Source organism: Carica papaya, chromosome 1 (assembly GCF_054855325.1).
Source record: "Carica papaya isolate Zhongbai chromosome 1, ASM5485532v1, whole genome shotgun sequence".
Taxonomy (NCBI): Eukaryota; Viridiplantae; Streptophyta; class Magnoliopsida; order Brassicales; family Caricaceae; genus Carica; species Carica papaya.
In genome coordinates this window covers 17779888-17802344 of record NC_142309.1, presented here as the reverse complement: position 1 = coordinate 17802344, position 22457 = coordinate 17779888, and the positions used below count along the sequence as shown (strand labels likewise).

The 22457-nt window shown below is 32.6% G+C and overlaps 3 pseudogenes; 2 read left to right on the top strand and 1 right to left on the bottom strand.

Annotated features, from left to right (window-relative positions):
* The first annotated feature begins 345 nt into the window (after positions 1 to 345).
* On the top strand, positions 346 to 1149 carry LOC110821537 (agamous-like MADS-box protein AGL62 pseudogene; annotated as a pseudogene).
* A 12891-nt stretch (positions 1150 to 14040) lies between these two features.
* On the top strand, positions 14041 to 18092 carry LOC110824898 (agamous-like MADS-box protein AGL62; annotated as a pseudogene).
* A 1826-nt stretch (positions 18093 to 19918) lies between these two features.
* LOC148270376 (patellin-3 pseudogene) lies at positions 19919 to 21561 on the bottom strand (annotated as a pseudogene).
* Positions 21562 to 22457: the final 896 nt, after the last annotated feature.

The following is a 22457-nucleotide window of genomic DNA, read 5'->3' as shown; positions in this document are numbered from 1 at the left end:
CAAGAAGGTTCAATTTTCATATATATCCATCTAGCTATGTATCTATAAATGCTAAAACAATGATGATTTTTTAAATTGTATAAAAGTACAGCTAAAATTTAACTTTAATTGTCCAGATTTTTCCTACCGTATATTTCAAAAAAGAGAAGATTCTCAAGCAACCCTAAAGATGTAAGTTATTAATACAGGAAAATATGTACAGGATGTCTACCTAAAATTTATTAATCACAACCTTGATTTAAATCTCCTATAAATATCACTCATTTTCCCCTCTTTAAATACAATTTTTTCTCTCCATTAATCTCTCTTTTAATTTCTCTCTTCACATATTCAATACTTGTAACTATGGCGAGAAAGAGTAAGGGACGACAAAAGGTTGAGATGGTGAAGATGAATAATGAAAGCAATCTCCAAGTCACTTTCTCCAAACGCCGAGCCGGACTTTTCAAGAAGGCAAGTGAATTGAGCACTCTATGTGGGGCTGAGATTGCTATTATCGTCTTCTCACTCGGTCGAAAGGTCTTTTCTTTTGGTCATCCTTGTGTCGAGACTGTGTTGGAACGTTTTGTTAGTGGTAATCCACCACAAGCTACTTCTGGAACCATGAAACTCATTGAGGCTCATCGGAACGCTAGCATCCGTAAGCTCAACATGCAGCTCACTCAGGTTATTTTAATTTCTTTCCTTTCTAATAAAACGTTTTTAATATAAATAATATATATTAATTCTACTACATGTACAAGTTCTGAACCAACTCGAAATCGAGAAAAAGCGAGGCGAGGAGCTTAACCATATGAAAAAGACAAATGAGAATCAATGTTGGTGGATGACTCCCAAGGAAGATATGAGCTTAACACACTTCAACAATTGAAGGCCTATCTCGATGAGCTGAAGAAGAATGTGGCTAAGCATGCTGAGAAGATTGTGATTCGTACCCCAAATAATCATCATCCTCATCCTCATCTTCCTCATCCTCATCCTCATCATCATCATCATCCTAACCATCCTTTTTTTTTGGGAAGTTCTTCATGTGGAACAGGTCTTCCTTTTGATACAAAGCCTGCTGGATTCAGTTCTAACATTGTTCCATTCAACAATCCGAACATGATGCCTCCACAGTATCATGGATTTGGCCAAGGATTCTTCTAAGCAAACTTTTGTTATTTATTTAAAATGAAATTTTAATTTTTCCGGCATAGTAAATGCCTCAGTATTAGTCTTTATATTATGTTGGGTTTTAGGATTTTAGCTTCTAACGAGTAAGGGTTTGTTCTAGAAAATAAGAGGCATCTTATTTTATGTTATTTGTTTAAGTATTTTGTAATCGTTCAGTGATATTGCATCTAGTTCTTAATATAAGTTTTCTTCCTTAAAACCCTTTGCTCTTGATTATATATATATATGTATATATCTCAAACATTCTACTGCGTTTTTTTTTTTGTCATGCGTTGTGACACTATCAACTGCTACCTAGATAACATATCATAATATGTATTATTTTAATATATAAACAATTATTATCAAAATATTTACTCATTTATATTCACCATACAAAATATAGAACACATGTATACAAGAGTTTAGCCTCTATTATATATATATATCTGTGTGTGTGTGTGTGTATATATACAGTGACCTATTATCTCATATTTATTGTACACCATACCTCGAGAGATTGAGGAAAGTTTAGAGCTTGAGATAAGCATACTATAATTTTTCAATATCAAAAGCTTTCAGGTTAGAGATAGATATTAGATTACACAAGCATGAGTTTTTGTTCTTCGGGTAAATTTATGGAATAATTAGCATGCACAAGAATTAAATTACATAAAAATTATAATCCACTATTTTCTTATGTACAATTTAAATGTATGTATGATACTAAATAACTGTATGAATCCAAATAAAAATAGAACATATAGGTTGTAGAAAAGGTAAGTAGTAGATCTATATATAGATCAACTTTAAAAGTATAATATAGTTAATTTATTCTTATTTAACAAAAAATTTGTAAGAACGACATGATAGGGAAAATAAAAATAAATTATTCATTAAAAAGATGATGCATGTACAGATATAAGTGCTGTTGTATTGAAATGTATATACGTATTTAATCACAAATCTGGCGATTACACTCCTATATTTAATTTGGTGCTATGTTGGAATCACAAATCTGCTCAGCATATTATTCTCTTTCTTAATTTTTTTCTTATTTCTATTCCATTTGAATTTCTATTTTCTATATTTTTACACTGAATCTACAACTCGTGTATGTCTACATTTATATCTTTTTCACATGAAGACATCCTTCTTTGCTCTAAGTTTGGTGTAGGTATCAAATGTTGATCATATTGTAGCTATTATGTGAAGACAACTACTGAATTTAGAATAAAAAATTTTCCGGCAATGCTTTTGAAATGGAGGGGACACTGCATATGGATTGGATAGATTGGTTATATTGTTAGTAGGAGCTAGTTCCATAGAGATGTCATAGCTTTCTTGAAGACAACTATCGTACAGTGTGCTCTCACCCAAGCACCATCTGAAGTCGATCCACAGCAGGTAAAAGATCTTTCAATCTAAAACCAATAATCTCTTCTGTTTTAAGTCTGAACATATTTCTAAACTAGAGTTTCAAATATATATTTATACAGGAGAATTTGACTCTGCTTCCCGGATCATGTGATCCATTCAATTTTGATTAACGAGGGTCTTATTTTTGTATACTTATCTTACTATTTTTTAAAAAACTCGTAACAAAGAATGAAATTTTTTTGCTAACAAAAACATATTTCTTACCAGATGCTTAATCAATGTATATAAGTGTGATATTAAGTCTTAAAATTTTATTTCAAAAGATTTACTGTTAAGATATTTTCAGACTAATTTTGTACACTGAAACTAAATTGCTTTCAATTTTGAGAGCAAAATTAATCTTGAGAGCAACAAAGTAGGCCGATAAAGAAAAACATGCTAATAGATTTAAGATTAAATAGAAGAAAAAAAAAAGAAGAGAAATAGGAAAGGGCTGCTGAATGATGCATTAACATGGCAATACTATTATGATATATTGTTTACATTTTGAAGCCTTATGAAACACAAACAGATATGCATGAAGAACAAATTGCGTTCAAGGACAAAAACAGAACAAGAAGACTGGAATATAAAAAATATATAGACACGTTGTTTATATCAATGAGATTATGTCAAATTTAATAATAACGATAGAATTTAACTTCTCTCTTGTGTTATACCCAGTGCATGACATATTCATTATCAGATAAGATCATCTTTCTGACCATGATAAAATCGAGCCTTCTGAGTTACTTGAGAACAACTAAATGATATGTTAATACGGGAAATGCATAGAAGGCAAAAACTCTTGAACTATTTCACTTTAGTTAATTTGTGCATGATGTAAGAGCATTAGGTTATATAAATCTTCATAAACTTTCTATTTTGTGTTCCAAGATCATGGCTATTATGATCATTTCCATGCCATTAATAAATTTCTTCTTTGAGATTGAACGAAACTTGATGCAATAATTTATTCATGAATGCATCTAATAATAAAAATAAAACAAAAATACTGAAATAAATAAATAAAAAATAAATAGATAGATCATATCGACGAGACTATCAAATTTATTCAGGGTAAAAACATTTTTAACTTCCCCCTAGCGTTTCACCAAATGAACGACATATTAGTTGTTGGATAAGATCACCTTACTCACCATGATAAAACTTAACTTGTTGATTTACATAAAACAATTATATGAATTGTTAGTAAGTGAAATGCATGAAAAAGAATAACTATTGAACATTAGTTTGTTTTATTCAATATTAGATAATTAGATTTTATACACTTACGTATACTTTTCATTTTTGTATTTGTCATGATCATTAATGCGCCAAGGATGAATTTCTTCCTCAGTTTAAATCAAGTAGTAAGAATTTGTTCACAAATGCATCCACTGATAGAAGCTAGATAAGAAGACTGGAACATAAAAAATATATAAACATATAAACTATCTCGATGAAATTATATTAAAATTCACTAATAATCAAAGAAATTTAACTTATCTCTAGCATTATACTAAATGAATGACATACTAATAGTTGAATAAGATCATCTTGACGACCATGATAAGAACAATTTTTTTTTATTTAGTAGAAAATAATTAAATGAACTATGAATAAGGAAAATACATTAAAGAGAATTTAGGTTCAACATGCTTGTGTAAACTTTCTATTTTTATATTCCAAGATCGCCGCGCTCATATGATTATTGACGGACGAAGAATAATTTTTTTCTTTGAGATGTAAGCAAATCAAAATTCATAAATGAATGTTTAACTATGTACTAGTAATAAAGGTAAAGAATTCTTGATAGTATCATAAATTTAAGTTTTGGATTATGTCAAGATATTCCTTACCTTATATTTCAATAAAAAAAGGATTGTAGCCAGAAACGTAAATGCATAAAAGTTAAGTAAATCCACCTAACTCAACTTGGATAGCCTCAAGTGGCACCTCTAAACCTTATAAATACCTTGCATAGTTTACAATCGTCAATTGCAATAATAGTATACTTACATCCTCTCATCATAATCTCCATTATCTTCTTCTCAATTTGTCGAAGTTATCTTTTGTTGTTTTCAGTTTTAGCAATGGCAGATGAGGGGACATCAACTAAAAGCAAAGGTCGTCAAAAGATCGAGTAAAAAAAGATGGAGAATGAAGCCAGTCTCCAAGTTACCTTCTCAAAACATCGAAGTAGCCTTTTTAAGAAGGCGAGTGAACTTTGCACTCTTTGTAGACCAGATGTTGGCCTTATTGTTTTCTCCCCTGGAAAGAGGGCCTTCGGCTATGGCAATCCTAATATCGATATTGTGATTGATCGTTTTCTTAGTATTGATGTTCGTCCAGCTCGAGATCCTGACAACGACAATGATACTCAAGAAACAATCAGTAATATCACTAAGGTGTTAGCAACTTATTTGCTATCTTTTTTTTATAATATCCATTTATGATAATCCAAAAATTATCATGAGTCACTAATACTTAAATCTATGACGTTACGTGATATATTTTGAATTTTTTGTTGGACTTTCAAATATTTAGCCTAATTACTTATCTAATACTGCAAATACATGAATATGTGTATATGATAACAGGCTCAAGACAAGGAGGCAGCAAGGAAGCGAGGTAAAGAGCTCAAACAAAGAAGAAAAGGCTTGATGAAAGAGCTTTGGCATACGCGTTCAATGGACAAATTCAACCTAGAAGAGCTTGAAGTTTTGGATGCTGGTATGAAGGCCTTGTGGAATGATGTTGCCGAACTTGCAAAGAAGCTAAAGAAGGAACAAGGTAACTCGAGTTCAGCTGAGGGTTCTCTAAGGGATGACAGGATGTTTTACTCAGATCCAGCAATGAAGGCCTTGACTACTCTCCCCATGCCTAGTATGCCCAGCAACCCAACTCATGAATATGCCCCCAGCAGTACTAATTCAACTCCTCCCCTGAGTAGCTTCTGTAACCTAGACTCTGGCAATCCCAACATAATGATGATGGATAACCCGTTGAAAGATTCAAGCATGGCGTTAGATCCTGCTGATGACTTAAAGGCCATGCCTAGGGATCTCTTCAATAATTTAGTCATGATTGAGTCAGATGATCCAATTGCAGCACTTAATGCAGGAGATAATCCAGACATAATGTCTGATGCCTTCGGGAACCAAATTGCAACAATGGATATTAATCTATCAAATGATCCAAATATCGGGCCTAATGAGATTTTTAATCCGAGTACTATGCCTCATGCACCAAATGATCCAATTAGCACAACATCCGATGCTCTAAATATGATACGTATTGTGCCAGATGATTCAAATCTAGACTCAGTATTTGATGGCTTCACTCTAGAGATACTGTTTGCGGATCCATTGGATGATGAGAACTTTATTGTGGACAATCCAAATGAGGCGGCTAACGGTGATAATCCGAAAAAAAATTGCCGCCTCCTCTTGCAGGGAATGTTCTAGGAAGCAGCCAAGGATTTAATTGACTGAGTTTGTTGATTATCTTGAAATGAATCAAGGGCTAGTTTGAAGAGTTTCAGTATCGTGTCTTTTATTTTTTTTTGTCTTGTCTTTCAAATAATGATTTGGGAATTTGGGATTTCAATTGGCTTGAGTTTTGTATTTGCTTACTTTCAGGTGGTGTTCTTGTGTGTGCGTGTGTGTGTGTGTTTTTTTTTTCTTTATAAATGTTGTCGTTGTTAGTCTTGGATCGAGTTAATAAGTATATGTGTGTTTTATGAGTGTTGTTTATTTTACATTCTTGTTAAGTACAATTCCGAAAAATCTTTAAAAATATTTAATCTTTTATAATCACCCTATAAAGTACATTTATATGATAGTTCCGTCTCTTTATATATATGTGTGTATGTATGTGTATGTATATATATGTATATACAGTAGTCACTTATCTCACATTTATTGTAAACTATATCTCGAGAGATTTAAAAGAGTTTAGAATTTGGTATCAAGACACTCGAGTATATGAAAATATTAATGCTCTTTAAGTACGTAATAAATTTATTATTTTTAGAAAGTTAATTATTACATTATATATAAATATATGTACATGTATATCTATGACTTTGAAGAAAAAAGGTAAAAGATTATTCCGCATACTCATTTCGCTTCCCTATTCCATTATATAGAAATATATAAATCTGTTGGTATATATTTAATTTGGTAGCATGCTTAAGAGTTTGTATAATTTTAACTTGTATTTAATTTAAATTACAATACAAATACCACATATCTGAATTTGAAAAGAGTTATGATTCCAAATCAAATTCAAATTATAGTTTTTAAAAATCTTTAATATGAGTTTGGATTTTGTGATTGTATTAAAAATTCAGGATTCACTGATACAATGTAAAATAATTCAATTGATGTTTAGTCTCAATATCCGAATGTTAAAATGAGAATGCTTTTGTTATTATTAAAAAATATGTAAACAATTTATTATGAAAAATTATATCTGTCATTCTCATATATATTAGTTTCAATATAGATATTCAAAAGGACAATATAGTATTCTCATCACAGTTAAATGTAATAAATTATATGATAGATATAATTTGTAATGTATATATTTTTTTAAAAAAAATTATAAACTATCCAAAATGCAACAGATTGAAAGATCGATCATTCTCTTAAATATATTATTTTCAAATTTTAATATTCAAAATAATAAATAATGTGAAAGAGGTTATAAACTATTTAATTCGTCAGGATCTATTATATTTTCAAAAAGAATTATAATGAATGACATACTAATAGTTGAATAAGATCATCTTGACGACCGTGATAAGAACAAATTTTTTTTTTTTAATAGAAAATAATTAAATGAACTATGAATATGGAAAATACATTAAAGGGAATTTAGGTTCAACATGCTTGTGTAAACTTTCTATTTTTATATTCCAAGATCGCCGCGCTCATATGATCATTGACGGACGAAGAATAAGTTTTTTACTTGAGATGTAAGCAAATCAAAATTCATAAATGAATGTTTAACTATGTACTAGTAATAAAGGTAAAGAATTCTTGATAGTATCATAAATTTAAGTTTTGGATTATGTCAAGATATTCCTTACCTTATATTTCAATGAAAAAAGGATTGTAGCCAGAAACGTAAATGCATAAAAGTTAAGTAAATCCACTTAACTCAACTTGGATACCCTCAAGTGGTACCTCCAAACCTTATAAATACCTTGCGTAGTTTACAATCATCAATTGCAATAATAGTATACTCACATCCTCTCATCATAATCTCCATTATCTTCTTCTCAATTTGTCGAGGTTATCTTTTGTTATTTTTAATTTTAGCAATGGCAGATGAGGGGACATCAACTAAAAGCAAAGGTCGTCAAAAGATCGAGTCAAAAAAGATGGAAAATGAAGCCAGTCTCCAAGTTACCTTCTCAAAACATCGAAGTAGCCTTTTTAAGAAGGTGAGTGAACTTTGCACTCTTTGTAGACCAGATGTTGGCCTTACTGTTTTCTCCCCTGGAAATAGGGCCTTCGGCTATGGCAATCCTAATATCGATATTGTGATTGATCGTTTTCTTAGTATTGATGTTCGTCCAGCTCGAGATCCTGACAACGACAATGATACTCAACAAATAATCAATAGGATCACTGAGGTGTTAGCAACTTATTTGTCATCTTTTTTTTATAATATCCATTTATGATAATCTAAAAATTATCATGAGTCACTAATACTTAAATCTATGACGTTACGTGATATATTTTGAATTTTTTGTTGGACTTTCAAATCTTTAGCCTAATTGCTTAACTAATACTGCAAATACATGAATATGTGTATATGATAACAGGCTCAAGACAAGGAGCAGGCAGCAAGGAAGCGAGGTAAAGAGCTCAAACAAAGAAGAAAAGGCTTGATGAAAGAGCTTTGGCATACGCGTTCAATGGACAAATTCAACCTGGAAGAGCTTGAAGTTTTAGATGCTGGTATGAAGGCCTTGTGGAATGATGTTGCCGAACTTGCAAAGAAGCTAAAGAAGGAACAAGGTAACTCGAATTCAGCTGAGGGTTCTCCAAGGGATGACAGGATGTTTTACTCAGATCCAGCAATGAAGGCCTTGAATACTCTCCCCATGCCTAGTATGCCCAGCAACCCAACTCATGAATATACCCCCAGCAGTACTAATTCAACTCCTCCCCTGAGTAGCTTCTGTAACCTAGACTCTGGCAATCCCAACATAATGATGATGGATAACCCGTTGAATGATTCAAGCATGGCGTTAGATCCTGTTGATGACTTAAAGGCCATGCCTAGGGATCTCTTCAATAATTTAGTCATGATTGAGTCAGATGATCCAATTGCAGCACTTAATGCAGGAGATAATCCAGACATAATGTCTGATGCCTTCAGGAACCAAATTGCAACAATGGATATTAATCTGTCAAATGATCCAAATATCGGGCCTAATGAGTTTTTTAATCCGAGTACTATGCCTCATGCACCAAATGATCCAATTAGCACAACATCCGATGCTCTAAATATGATACGTATTGTGCTAGATGATTCAAATCTAGACTCAATATTTGATGGCTTCACTCTAGAGATGCTGTTTGCGGATCCATTGGATGATGAGAACTTCATTGTGGACAATCCAAATGAGGTGGCTAACGGTGATAATTCGAAAACAATGCCGCCTCCTCTTGCAGGGAATGTTCTAGGAAGCGGTCAAGGATTTTAATGACTAAGTTTGTTGATTATCTTGAAATGAATCAAGGGCTAGTTTGAAGAGTTTCAGTATCGTGTCTTTTGTTTTTATTTGTCTTGTCTTTCAAATAATGATTTGGGAATTTGAGATTTTAATTGGCTTGAGTTTTGTATTTGCTTACTTTCAGGTGGTGTTCTTGTGTGTGCGTTTGTGTGCGTGTTTATTTTTTTCTTTATAAATGTTGTCATTGTTAGTCTTGGATCGAGTTTATAAGTATATGTGTGTTTCATGAGTGTTGTTTATTTTACATTCTTGTTAAGTACAATTCCGCAAATCTTTAAAAATATTTAATCTTCTATAATCACCCTATAAAGTACATTTATATAATAGTTCCGTCTCTTTATATATATGTGTGTATGTATATGTAACTCCCAAAAATTATATTTTTATTATTTAATATATTATAATTTTTATTAGAATTTTTGTTTAATTTTATTCTATTTTAATATTTAATTTATAAGGTTTTAATTTAATTTAATTAAAATAAAAATTATAATAGTAATAAAATAGGGTAAAATTATTTTTGAGATTTAATTGAAATTGATTTTGGGAAAAAGGGGTGAAATTTTGGATTATGGGGGTGTTTTTGAAAAGAAAATCGAAAACTGGGGGTCAAAACATAATTTAGAAAAGTTGTGCCACGTCAGCAGCCATGTCGGCAGCCCAGTCAGCAGCCCCGGCCAACCAAAACACGCTGCGTGGCAAGGAAGCTGACTCGGAGACCACGCGGGATAGAGCCAAGTGGGTGATCCGCGTGCACGCGATCGAACAGTTCAGATCTCACGCGTGCGGATAGCCCAGATCTCACGCGTACGGACTGCCCAGATCTCACGTGCAAGGACGGCTCAAATCGCATCGCGATGGATGGCCCAGATTTATTCCCATTTTAATCGCGATCGGACAACCCAGATTAAATCGTGATGGACGGCTGAGATTAAAAGGGAAATGTTATAAATAACCTCGCCCACACCCAACCCCAAACCCTAGTTGCCAGTACCCTCACCGGAGAAGAAGAACCAGTCACCGGAGGAGCCGGCCTCCGCCACCCACCGCCGCACCGGAGGATTTTTCGATCGCCAAACAAGGTAAATTTTCTCTCCTTGGCTCGTTTTTCGATGCTGAGTCTGCTTATGGCCAAATCGGAGCCAAACCACCGGCCAATCGGCCGAAAAATATTACTGAAGTCCAGCAGCGCCGCCGCGGCTTCCCTCAATTTTTGCCTCCGATGAGGCCCTTCCCGGTTCTCGTTCGATGCAATTTTTACACCACTGTGATCACTGTCCTTCTCTCTACAGGTTGACCGGAGCAAAACATCAAATCGCGACTCGCGTTGGAGAAGCTGCCGCACCCGAGAGCTCCACCGCCAGTAAGTCTCGGTTTTTCGTAATTTTTTGGCCCACCGAGGGCCCTAGGGTTGTTTTATCATAGGAACCAATGCAAGTTTGGCCGAAAATGACCAACCTGAGGTGGATCGCTACCGCGGACGGCGATGCTGTTGCCAGAGCACGGCGGAGCCGCCGTGCCAGAATTTTGATATTGGCCGAAAGGGCCCTGGGTCTGATTTTGGGTTTTTTGGGGACACGTGCAGGTACCGGAAGCGTGTTTCAGTTCCCGAAAAAAAAAATTCAGGGAATCTAGGGACTGCCCATAGGCCCAGTGTACAGCCGATTTCAGACCCCGAAACAAGTAAGGATTTCTCACCCTATTTCCTATCACGGTATTAAAGTTCAATAAATGATAAAACAGTATTCATAAAATTAATGGATGTGTATAATTGCTTAAGGTTGCTAATGGAGCCTGAATCTGGTGTATTTGTCGGTCAGTTGTTGTTTCATCTATTTTACAGATTTAAATGCAGTATGGTACTTGATGTGGTTATTTTATGATTTCGTATGCATGAATCCTGATTTCATTTATTATGGTTTGAATTATGGTGAACTTGATGTTGTGTTGTTTGTTTGGTGTTCATTACTGATTTACATGTTTATGTTTGACTGGATAATTGAGACCAATAAAAATGAGAAAAAGGTTATGTGAATTGATAAATGGATAATGTGGACAACCTGACTAGATATCCTGGGAGATGGTGGACGGACTAGGTCCATAGGGAACCCTACCGGGAACGTGGTCTCTCATATCGGACGGAATATGGAGACCTTATGTGTTTTGGCGCCCATAACGGATGGAATATGGGGACGGCCTGTTTCACCCTCATACCGGACGGGGTATTGAGGTTATATGGTTTTGGCGCCCATATCCGACGGGGTATGGGGACGGCCCGTTTCACCCTCATACCGGATGGGGTATTGAGGTTCATGGTTTTTGCGCCCATACCTGACGGGGTATGGGGACGACCCTAGAAAATAGGTCATGAATCAACTGGAAATCGCGAAAAATCGCAACGCAGAGCTTAAGGAAATACAAAAAATATGTGAGAGTAAGTGTTGGTGGATGGGTCAAAAACAGGAAATGCATTTCTCACAACTTGAGCATTTAAAGACATCTTTTGAGGAATTGAAGAAGAAAGTTACTAAAGAAGCTTAGATGATTATAATTCATAACAAATAAAACATGATGCCTCATGTAGTAAACGACCCAAACACGATATCTAATGTGCTCAACGATAATCCCAATATATATATTCAAGGAAATGGAAAAATAAGATTCTACTAAGTGCATTTCTTGACCAAGTCTCGGAAGGATGAAATTAAAAAGAGTTGTAAACACAATGCTTGCAGTTTGTTTTATTTTATTTATGTTAGATATCTGATGCCTTAGCATTTGGGTTTTCGTCATGTTCCTTTTCATTGTAGCGTTGTGGTACTTTCAAATAGTGCAATAATAACATAATTTTTTTATCTATGCATTTATTTTTAGTTTTAAGTTGAAATCAACCCGCTATTCTAAGAGTTGTAATAGGAGAAAATATTTTAAGTAATTTATTTTTAACTCATTAACTCAAGACGAAGGTAACGTCTAAATATAAGAAAACAAGATATTAAAGTCACATAATCATGCTTCGATAAGAACATGATCATCTCTGGGAATACCTTCAATTATGTCATATTTATGCGAGTTAGTTTTTACATTGACAATTATGAGTCTATTTTGAATAAATACCTGTGTTGGTTAATTAACTAATATACACACATTAATTTTAAAATAATATAAATAACATTTAATTAAAAACGTACAAGGAAGTACAATCTCTTGTACAAGAAGAAATATACCAATTATTCAGTTAAATAATGGTTGGTATAAGTCATATCTTGAGTTAATCTGAAATACAATAAATGAAATGAGTTAACTATATGGTAATTATGCATCCATGGACAAACTACTAAATTTCATGATCAAATTTTTATACATTGTAAGAGTTGTGATATATCTATTAGATGACACTCTTGGTGACATGTATGTTCATCCAATTTATTGATGCAATAAATAAATCATGATGATGAATGAAAAGTGTTTAGTCATAATAAATCAATTATATTGGTTAAAGTCCTATAAATAATTTAATACTAAGCCTATATGGGCCACATGCATAAGCTCCAACTAAGAAAATTCTATTAACACATAAATACTAGATAAGAAAATTCTACTAGTTTGATGTGGGTAATTAATCTTAAAATAAATCAATAATGAAATTAGGTAATATTCATGGAAAATATTTTATTGAGAGTGCTTATCTAAGTATGTAAACATATCTATATATTTGGGAATATATCCCAAGTAGGGATAATATCTTCATTAAATGTTAAGTATGTAAACAAGGAAGATTTTATATTAGGACCAAACAATATTAAATAGAAATTTTCAATCAAATGGATCAAAGAATTTGGATTTTGATAAAGCAGGCTCAAGTTGAAGTGTTATACAAATAAAATAATTGTAAGTCACCTTTTGAAAGTACTCAACATGAATTATATGAATTTCAAGTTTAATTGAATATCACGTGCAATTAAATTAAAACTTTATTGTTATGAAGGTTAATCGATTGTCACAATTAAATTTAATTATTTAAAACTTTGAATTTTAAATGTGATCCAATTGATAGTTATAATTTGCAACTTAGATCCATCCTTAATGCTTATAAATAAACTAAAATTATCCATTATACTAATGATCAATTAATTTTATAAAGAATTCATCATAGTTTTTAAATTTTAATATATCATATAATACATTTTTATATTTTTTATTACTTTAACATAAATAATTTAAGGATTTTTATCATTGCAATTTGATTCATTGTGTCTCGTAACAAGAAACAAATAAATAAAATTAAAAGTAGCTCTCTTACCTTCTCAATCCCAAATTAATATCGAGAATATATATACATATATATAACATAAAAAATGTAAAATTTTCAAGAAGGTTCAATTTTCATATATATCCATCTAGCTCTATATCTATAAATGTTAAAACAATGATGATTTTGCAAATTGGATAAAAGTACAGCTAAAATTTAACTTCAATTGTCTAGATTTTTCCTACTGTATATTTCAATAAAGAGAAGATTCTCAAGCAACCCTAAAGATGTAAGTTATTAATACAGGAAAATATGTACAGGATGTCTACCTAAAATTTATCAATCACAACCTTGATTTAAATCTCCTATAAATATCACTCATTTCCCCCTCTTTCAATACAATTATTTCTCTCCATTAATCTCTCTTTTAATTTCTCTCTGCACATATTCAATACTTGTAACTATGGCGAGAAAGAGTAAGGGACGACAAAAGGTTGAGATGGTGAAGATGAATAATGAAAGCATTCTCCAAGTCACTTTCTCCAAACGCCGAGCTGGTCTTTTCAAGAAGGCATGTGAATTGAGCACTCTATGTGGGGCTGAGATTGCTATTATCGTCTTCTCACCTGGTCAAAAGGTCTTTTCTTTTGGTCATCCTTGTGTCGAGACTGTGTTGGAACGTTTTGTTAGTGGTAATCCACCAGAAGCTACTTCTGGAACCATGAAACTCATTGAGGCTCATCGGAACGCTAGCGTCCGTAAGCTCAACATGCAACTCACTCAGGTTATTTTAATTTCTTTCCTTTCTAATAAAACGTTTTCAATATAAATAATATATATTAATTCTACTACATGTACAGGTTCTGAACCAACTCAAAATCGGGAAGAAGTGAGGCGAGGAGCTTAACCATATGAAAAAGACAAATGAGAATCAATGTTGGTGGATGGCTCCTAAAGAAGATATGAGCTTAACACACTTCAACAATTGAAGGCCTCTCTCGATGAGATGAAGAAGAATGTGGCTAAGCATGCTGAGAAGATTGTGATTCGTACCCCAAATAATCATCATCCTCATCCTCCTCATCCTCATCGTCATCCTCATCATCATCATCCTAACCATCCTTTTTTCTGGGAAGTTCTTCCTGTGGAAAAGGTCTTCCTTTTGATACAAAGCCTGCTGGATTCAGTTCTAACATTGTTCCATTCAACAATCCAAACATGATGCCTCCAAAGTATCATTCATTTGGCCAAGGATTCTTCTAAGTGAACTTTTTTTATTTATGTAAAACAAATTTTTAATTTTTCCAACACAGTAAATGCCTCAGGATTAGTCTTTAGATTATATTTGGTTTTAGGATTTTAGCTTCTAATATGAGTAAGGGTTTGTTCTAGATAATAAGAGGCATCTTATTTTATATTATTTGTTCAAGTATTTTGTAATCGTTCAATGATATTGTATCTAGTTCTTAATATAAATTTTCTTCCTTCAAACCCTTTGCGCTTGATTATATATATATATATCTCTCTCTCTCTCAAAGATTCTACTACGATATTTCTTTTTATCTTCCGCTGTGACACTATTAACTGCTACCTATATAATGCATTATGCAAATACGGATACAAGTGCACGTTATCTTAAAATATATATGCGTACTTAATAAATTTACTATGCAACGTGTTATATTTTATATCAAAAATATGATATTTCAGTATATTATAAATAACCGAGTGTTGTTAATATAATATCTCATATTGAAAAAATTAATTGAAAACATTAAAACAATGTTCTATATTTACAAAATTTTTATAAAATATATTGTGCTTTTTCATCAGCATAACTATTACTTATGACAGACACTAGTGAGGAACCCCGATCTCTTTCGGGTTTGAGTTTTTTCCAAAAAAAAAAACTACCCTCGAAGACAGATTCCTTCAAGAAAATATGAATTCCAATTGAGAATATTCGATTAAAAACATGAGTACCTAAATCCTTTCATTTTGTTGTAAATTTATTGGGAAGAATGACGAGATTAATGAAAAAGCAAACATAAAAATTTAGTTAGATAATCCTAGAATTTTGACTAAAATATCTCTAATGGAAAAACATTTAAGTCCCTATAGATTCAAATAGAGTATAACTAATTTTGAATCAATGTAGAGAAGATTAGAGAAGATGAGCAACCATCGAAAGCGTCAAGAAAGATAATGTACTATGAAAGACAACTCACCATGTTGAAGAATTGAGCCAAATCGGAATAGTTCTATAGAGAAACTTCATTAAAACCTATTAAATCTAAGGTTGTAAATATGAAAATGGTTTTTAAAATAATTAGTAGGGTGGTAATTGTATGATATTCTGTACTTTGAGATTTTCTTCTTTAAATTTTAATTTCTTTTATATATAACTTATTAAACTTCATGGTGGTTTTGCAATATTCGCTATAATTTTATTACCAAGCTTGTAATTTTTTGTTGACTAATTTATTATTCATGTATGGAGAATGATACACAATCCAACAAAGAACTGAAGGCTGGACGATTGAGAAACAGGAACGAGACACTAAAATATGTGATATAGTAAGTCGCTTTTAGTTTTTCTAACTTAACAAATTGGTTTTTTAGAGTACTATATTCATTTTAAAATAGAAAAGAGTTCTTGATAATATTTATATTCATGTGGGACTGTAGTATTCTATTCATATAGAATCAAAGTGATTGTTCTGATTAGTCACCGAGGTGACTGATTTTATACAGTATGAAATCTACCCGAACAAACCAACTTCAAAACCAAGGAAGAAGAATATGCAAGAAGAGAGCAGTTCTATAGTGCCACTGAGATAAAGGAAGAGGGTCAATAGGCCAAGGAAGAATAAGGAGGATGGGGAACAAGGGAGCAGTACCTCAGTGAAGAGGAAGGTTGGCAGGCCAAGGAAAAATTCATCTAAATCAAGTTGTGTTGGATAGTGAAAAATGATAATGTCCAACTTGATGATTCCAAACAAGTAAGTTATTAAAGCCAATAAATTTGTATAGTGAATTAATCTAAATTAAATTGTGTATTGGATAGTGAAAAATGATAATGTCAAACTTAGTGACTCCAAATGAGTAAGTAATTAAAGTTAAGAAATTTATATAAAAAATTCACCTAACTCAAGCAATATGTTGGATAGTGCAAAATGATAAAGTCAATCTGGTAACACCAAATAAGTAAGTAATTAAATCCACGAAATTTTTATAGAAAATCTACCTAACTTAAACTATAGGTTGAATAGTGCAAAATGATAACGCACAGTCTGATGATTCCAAATGAGTACGTAATTAAAGTTAAAAATTTTATATAGAAAATCTACCTAACTCAAGCTATATGCTGGATGGTGTATAATGATAATGCTCAATCTGGTGACTCCAAATGAGCAAGTAATTAAAGCTAAGAAATTTATGCAAAAAATCCATTTAGATCAAGTTATAGATAGTGCAAAATAATAATGTCTAACCTGATGACTCCAAATAAGTAAGTAATTAAAGGCAGAAATTTATATAGAAAATTCATCTAAATCAGATTATATATTTGATAGTCAAAAATGATAATGCCTAGCTTGGTAACTCCAAATGAGGATGTAATTAAAGGTAAGAAATTTATATAAAAAATCTCTCTTAATCAAGTTAAATATTGAATAGTGCAAAATGATAATGTCCAGCCTGATAATTCCCAATAAATAAGTAATTAAAGTTAAGAAATTTATAAATCAGTTTTTATATTGGATGGTGCAAAATGATAATATGCAATCTGCTCCAAATGAGTAAATAATTAAAGTTAAAAAATTTATATAGAAAATTAATCTAAATCGAGTTATGTATTCGATAGTGCAAAATGATAATGTCTAACCTGTTGACTCCAAATGAGTAAGTAATTAAAGCTAATAAATTTATAAATCAAGTTATATGTTGGATAGTATAAAATGATATTTCCCAATCTGATGAATCCAAATGAGTAAGTAATTAAAGATTAAAAAATTTATATAGAAAATCCATTTAAATAAAGTTTGATGTTGCATAGCGCAAAATAATAATGTCAGTCCGACGACTCTTATAAATACTACACATTTTCTATCAGTTCCTAGTAAATTATAAACCAAGTTTTTTATCTTTTCTTCACATCGTCTTTTTCTTTCACTTTTAGCAATGGATAGGAAGGGCAAGGGCCAACAAAAGATTGAGATGGTGAAGATGAGTAACGAAACCAACCTCCAAGTAACTTTCTCAAAACGAAGAGCTGGTCTTTTTAAGAAAGCTAGTGAATTGTCCACTCTTTGTGACGTTGATATTGCGATGATTATTTTTTTCCCTAGTAAGAAGGCTTTTTCTTTTGGTCATCCTTGTGTTGAAAAAGTGATTGAAGATTTCATTTGTGGTAATCCTCCACGAGATACTTCAGGAGCCATGACGCTCATTGAGGCTCACCGCAACTCAAGGATACATGAGCTCAATATGATCCTCACACAGGTTTGAGTAGACCATATTTAGATTTTAAAACTTAATATACTTATTTGATCTTATTTTTGTTGGATTAAAACTTATACTGACTTGTACTTATTATTTGAAAAATATAAAAATAGGTTATCAATCAATTGGAAATTGAGAAAAATCGCAATGCAGAGCTTAAGGAAGTACAAAAAAAAATGTGAGAGTAAGTGTTGGTGGATGGGTCCGAAAAAGGAAATGAGTTTCTCACAACTTGAGCATTTAAAGACATCTCTTAAGGAACTGAATAAGAAAGTTACTGAAGAATATGAGACGATTATAATTCAGAACAAATTAAACATGATGCCTCATGTATTGAACGACCCAAACGCGATACCTAACGTGTTCAAGGTTAATCCCAATATATATATTCAAGAAAATGGGAAAAAAAGATTCTACTAAGTACATTTCTTGATTAAGTCTTGGAAGGATGAAATTAAAAAGAGTTGTAAACACAATGCTTGCAGTTTGTTTTATTTTATTTATGTTAGATATCTGGTGCCTTAGCATTTGTTTCATAATGTTCCTTTTCATTGCAGTGTTGCGGTACTTTCAAAGAGTGTAATAATAACATAATTTTTTTATCTATGCATTTATTTTTATTTTCAAGTTGAAATCAACCAACTATTCTAAGAGTTGTAATAGGAGAAAATATTTTAAGTAATTTACTTTTAAAACTTAAAAGTAAATTTTAAAACTTACTTAGATTTTAAAACTTAATATACTTAAGTTTGATAACCTATCCTCACACAGGTTTGAGTAGACCATATTTAGATTTTAAAACTTAATATACTTATTTGATCTTATTTTTGTTGGATTAAAACTTATACTGACTTATACTTATTATTTGAAAAATATAAAAATAGGTTATCAATCAATTGGAAATCGAGAAAAATCGCAATGCAGAGCTTAAGGAAATACAAAAAAAAATGTGAGAGTAAGTGTTGGTGGATGGGTCCGAAAAAGGAAATGAGTTTCTCACAACTTGAGCATTTAAAGACATCTCTTAAGGAATTGAAGAAGAAAGTTACTGAAGAAGCTGAGACGATTATAATTCAGAACAAATTAAACATGATACCTCATGTATTGAACGACCCAAACGTGATACCTAACGTGTTCAAGGTTAATCCCAATATATATATTCAAGAAAATGGGAAAAAAAGATTCTACTAAGTACATTTCTTGATTAAGTCTTGGAAGGATGAAATTAAAAAGAGTTGTAAATACGATGCTTGCAGTTTGTTTTATTTTATTTATGTTAGATATCTGGTGCCTTAGCATTTGGGTTTTCATCATGTTCCTTTTCATTGCAGTGTTGTAGTACTTTCAAAGAGTGTAATAATAACATAATTTTTTTATCTATGCATTTATTTTTATTTTCAAGTTGAAATCAACCAACTATTCTAAGAGTTGTAATAAGAGAAAATATTTTAAGTAATTTACTTTTAACTCATTAACTCAAGACAAAGGTAACGTCTAAATATAAAAAAAAAAATATTAAAGTCACATAATTGTGCTTCGATAAGAACATGAATCATCTTTGGGAAAACCTTCAATTATGTCATATTTATGCGAGTTAAGTTTTTTGACAATTATGAGTCTCTATTTTTGAATAAATACCTGTTTTGGTTAATTAACTAATATATATATACATCAAATTTAAAACAATATAAATAACATTTAATTAAAAACATACAGGGAAGTATAATCTCTCATATAGGAAGAAATATACCAACTATTCAGTTAAATAATAGTTGGTACAAATCACATCTTGAATTAATCTAAAATATAATAAATGAAATGAATTAACTATATGGTAATTATGCATCCACGGGCAAACGATTGAATTTCATGATCAAATTTTTATACATTGTAAGAGTTGTGATCCATTTATTAGATGACACTCTTGGTGACCTGTATGTTCATCCAATTTATTGATGCGATAAATAAATGTTATGAGTTTTCTTGATTTCAAAAGATTAAATCCTAGTTAATTCAAATTTAATCAGCAATTAATTTGATTATCATTCTAATTATTACCTGTTTGGCCACAAACTCAGGGTAATTGTCCTAAAGAATGTGCAGAGCCTGTTTAGTTGCCAATCTAAGCTCTCTTTTTCCAGGTCCAGGGGAATTCTTCAGATCATTAACCTGAAAAATAGTACAAACACCACCAGGACTAAAATCAAGTTTCCTTATACTCCTTTCCAAGAATTGAATCCGCAATCTCAAAAACTTCATCCTCTTCTCTTCATCTGAAAATGTCTTCTGATACAACTCCTTGTTCTGAAACTCTCCATAAACGTTGTAACAAACTGGATGCCCGTCCTTGTCATGTCCGTGCATAAACACAACTTTGTCCAGATCATCGCCGAGATCTTCGTCGACAAGCTCCTCGATGCCGAAGTCTTTTCTCCATTGAATTGTGTTCTTGATCATGATAAAAGCGTCCTTGGGTTTGAAATCCCTGGCTCTGAGGAATTTCAGCAGAATGACATCGCTCCGGTCGTCTTTCAGAAGAGGAATTCCCCAAGTGGAGAATTCCTCCGGCGAGTGAGTCTCCAGCTTCACTTCTTCTTGAGATTTCTCTTGTGGGTTTTCAGGAACTGCTGGTTCTTGAGGTGGGTTTATGGTGGTGCTAGGATCGGACTCAGCGGAGGATACTGCTTCGGTTTTTGGTTCAGTCGCCATGGTAGATTCTTTTGGAGGTGGCGGAGAGCTGAATTGACGAGTGTTTAGAGCTTCCTGAACAAGCTGCTTGAATTCTAATAAAGCTTTCTTCTCGAACTCAGAGAGATCAGCCACGTTATTGCTCTCCTCCTTGAAGGAAACCAAGCTCTGAGGAGCCTTACTTTTATCTTTCACGTCGCCGGAAACCTCCTCGTCGGCGTTAACCGCCACTGTTTTCTCACTTACTTCCTGCTGCGGCGGCGGAAGCTCCTCTTTCTCCATCATCGCCGCAAGCGATCTAGACTCCGCGGTCACCTGCTCTGGTTCTTTCTCCAACGTCAAGGTCTTCTCAGGTTCCGTTTCCGGCGGCTGTTGCTCTTCTTTTTCTAGAATTTCCGGAGGTTCATCAGAAGGAAGAGGATCAAGAGGAGGAGGCGGAGTCTGTTCAGTTAATGTTGGCTGTGCTGGTGGGTCTTCCTTGTCCGGTGCAGGGGAAGCATTTTCGGCAGCGGAAGAGGGCGGCGAAGGCGCTGCCGGAGCCTCCGCAGGTGGCGGCGGGTGTTGTGGTTCGGCCATGAGTTGTTTTGGGTTTGTGTAGTTTTGGGGGGAAAGAGGTGGAGTTGGAGAAAGTGAAAAGTGGTTGGGTTTTGTCTATTTGCGGTCAAGTTTAGAAGTTATCAAGAAGCCATGGAAAGACAGAAGTTGGCGAGCAGAAGGTTGAAGATGAAGGGGGGAGTTTCTTCCTGACAAATATCTGGAATCCTATGCTTCGTTCACATCATTTTTTTTTCCTGTCCTGCCCTTTTTCATTTAAAAATTTCGAAAATATAAATATTTAATTCTTTTGGCCTTTTTGTAAAGAGAGCGAATTTTTTTTTAGTTTTACCGTTGCAAGTGCGTAATAATAGTTTGCAAGCATTAGCTTTTCCAAACCATTATTGATAGAAAATTTTATATTTGTGATTAATAATATTTTAAATTTTATTTTTTAATTATTAATTAATATTTAGATTAAATAATCGTTTTTTATTTATTTTTATTATTTAAATATTTAATAGTATTTATTTTCATTATCAAATTTATATTTTGTTCAATCTGTTTTTTTTATTAAATTTGGTATTAACATTAAGTCTGTATTAAATAAAAAAAATTAAAATAAAATTGTAATACCCTTAATTTATTTTAATATAATTAAAATTAATTGTATAAATATAAATTTTTAATTTTTTTAATTTTTAAAAATTTTATTTAATGTAAAAATGAAGAAAAATAAGAGTATGATGAAATTGAAAATAATTTTGAAAAAAATAGATGAAATTTTGAATTATGTGGGTGTTTTTGAAAGAAAAATCAGAAACTGATGGTCAAAATGTAATTTAAGAAAATTGTGATACATAGGACACCCAGTCAACAGCTCCGACAAATCGGAGCTCGCTGCGTGGCAAGGCACGTTGACGCGGTGCCACGCGAGAAGCCACGTTGACGATTCGCGTGTTCACGATTGGACGGTCCGAATTTGTTCCTGCGCGCATGGACTGTCCGGATTTGTTCACTTTTTAAAACGTGATCAGACAGTCCAGATCAAATCACGATGAATGGTCATGATTCACTTTCTATTTAAACACAATCGGACGGTCCACATCCACTTCATATTTAAACCCGATCGGACGGTCCAGATTAAAT